A 2,500-nucleotide genomic window follows, 5' to 3' on the forward strand; every position below is an offset into this window, starting at 1 on the left:
GACAGGCGTAGCCCCGGGAGGAACCCGGGGCCGCAAGTGCGTTCGAAGTGTCGATGATCAATGTGTCCTGCAATTCACATTAATTCTCGCAGCTAGCTGCGTTCTTCATCGACGCACGAGCCGAGTGATCCACCGCTAAGAGTTGTCTGGCTTTCGGGCGCCGCTCGCCGCCGAGCGGCCCCTTTTTGTCTCTCGCGCCGAGGACGCGCGGGCGCGCGCCTGGCTTCGACCGTACGAGCACACACGACACTGAGAAACGGGAGAAACCCACGCTCCGAAGGACTGCCGAGAGGGCGGGGGAGCCCGCGCCCCCGACCGCCTCCCCCCCCGCGAGGGGAGACGCCGACCTCACGTGCCGTCTTTCGGAGGCGGCCCAGGCGCCCGGGCTCGGCCCGGCCTCCGCGCGGAGGGCCGGGCGGCGCGCGCCGGCACGCGGGGGGCACGGCGGCCCGCCCGCTCTCGCTTTCACGGGAACGACGCAACACACGGCTCGGCAACGCGGCCGGGGGCGCGGCCGTCGGCCCCCGCGCACGCCGGCTCCCCCGGCGGCCGCCCCCGCCGCGGGGGCTCGCGGAGCGCGCCGCCGCGCCGCCGCGCGGCCGGCTTCCCTTTCTCTCTCCCAGCGGCCTTTCGCCCGCTCGAGACGGCGCGCGGCGACGACCGTGCCGCCGGCGCGCCTCCCCCCGGCGGGACCGCTCCCGCCGGGCGGGCCGGCGTCCGGCGGACGCGCTCCGCCGCCGGCCCCGGAGGCGGACGCCACCGAGAGCCGAGCCGGCGTTCGCCAGCGCCCGAGGCCTGCCGGAAGGCAGACCCCGCCGCCGCCGCCGGGGCCGCGCTCCCGGCACCGCCGCCGCCGCCTCCCACCGCCGTGGCCCCCTTCGCCTCGGCACGCGCCCGGCGGAAGGCGTACGGCGCTGAGCCGGGGGGCAACGCCCGCTCTCCTCGTTTTCACGCGGAGACCGGGCGGGGGAAGCGCCCCCGCGGCCGCCCGCACGCCTTCCTTCGGCCCACGCGCGGCCGAGAAGGGCGACGGGGGACGCGACGTGCGGGGCCCGGGACGGGACCGCCGCCGGCCGCGGCGGGCGCCCTCCGGCCGACCGTCCCCCGCAGGGAAGAGGGGGACACCCGTCGAGCGGCGCCGCCGCCGCTCGGCACGGGGTCGCCCGCGCTCGCGGGCCTCCGCCGACGGAGGGCCCGCCGGGCGCTCGCCCCCCGGGCGGGCGGGCGATCGAGCGGGGGGGACGGCCGGCGGACGGCGCCGCCGGCGCGCCTTCGAGGAGGAAAGGCCGTCGAGGGAGAGCGATAGGGGCCGGACGCGCGGGACGCGGCGCCGCGCCCGCGAGACGCCGCAACGGCGGCGGCTCCAGGAGAGAGCGCGGCGGACCCCGGCGGCCGCCACCCCGCGGCCGAGGAAAAGGCAGAGAGCGGGCGCTCTCTGCCGGCGTCGCCCGTTACGACGAGGCGGGCGGGTCGGCCCCCGCGGCCGACCGCGCGCCGCGGCCTCTCCGCAGAGGCCGGGCCGCGGAGAGGGGGGGGCAGGGCGCCCCTCCCCGGCGCGGCGCGGTTACCCCCGCGCGCGCGCGCGCGGCGGGGGCGACGACGACGACGACGGAGGGAGCGCGGCCGGCGGCCACGGACACCACCGCAGGAGCTACGGGGAGTAGCTGCTCCCCTACCCCTCAATGGCGCCGCGCCGCCGCCCGGCAACACCCCGCCGCCGCCGCCGCCGCCGCCGCCGCGGCCCACGGCGGGCCGCGCCGAGCCGCCCGAGTCTTTAAACCGCCGCCCGGCTTCGCCGGCCCCCTTTCGGCCCCCGCCGCAACAGCGTTTGACGACGCCGAGGGGGGAAAAACCTGAGGGAGAAACCGCCGAGGCGCGGAGCGCTAGGTACCTGGCCCTGGGGCGAGGGAAACGACCTGCATGGCCCAGCCGGGGTGCTCCCCCGCTGCCGCCCTCGGGGAGCGTCCACCGGCGGGGGCGCGCCCGGCGTCTGCCGCCACCACCGCGGCGTCCTTCTCGGGGCCCGGGGTTTCCCTCAGTAGCCCGGCGCTGCGCCCGAGAGGACCGCCGCGGCTCGGACCGCCCCGCCGGCGCGGGGACGCGCGGCCCGACCGCCGAGCGCGCCTCGCCCGCGCCGGCGCGCTGCGCGCGCCGGCCCCGAAGGCCGGCGGCCCGGAACGCCCGGAGGCGCGGCGTCTTTCTCTCCTCTGTGGCGCGCCAGGGGGGAACCGCTCAGGCCCGAGAGCGGGAACTCTGCCGGCCCGGCAAAGCCCCGCTCCCCGGTGCGGGAAGGGCCGGAGGAGCCGCCTCCTCCGAGCCCCGAAGGCGCCCCCGCCGCCCGCTCCCTCGCCATTTCCACATCGGCCGCCGACGGGTGCCACGGCCGGACGGCCGGCCGTCGCTCGACGGGCGAAGCAGCGAGGGGAGGGACGGGCGCGCCTCCGGGAGGGGCCGTGCCGAGCACCCCTCCCTCCCGGCACCCGGGCGGCTTTCTCTGGCG

The 2,500-nt window shown here is 79.9% G+C and overlaps 1 non-coding gene across 1 annotated transcript in view; it reads right to left on the reverse strand.

Annotated features, from left to right (window-relative positions):
- LOC141727385 (5.8S ribosomal RNA) overlaps positions 1-144 on the reverse strand; it is a 153-nt gene extending 9 nt beyond the window's left edge. The window contains exon 1 of the ribosomal RNA XR_012578406.1: positions 1-144. This exon is cut by the window's left edge and continues 9 nt beyond it. This is a non-coding gene — a ribosomal RNA (5.8S ribosomal RNA).
- Positions 145-2,500: the final 2,356 nt, after the last annotated feature.

The sequence above is a fragment of the Zonotrichia albicollis genome, unplaced genomic scaffold (assembly GCF_047830755.1).
Source record: "Zonotrichia albicollis isolate bZonAlb1 unplaced genomic scaffold, bZonAlb1.hap1 Scaffold_121, whole genome shotgun sequence".
NCBI classification, from domain to species: Eukaryota; Metazoa; Chordata; class Aves; order Passeriformes; family Passerellidae; genus Zonotrichia; species Zonotrichia albicollis.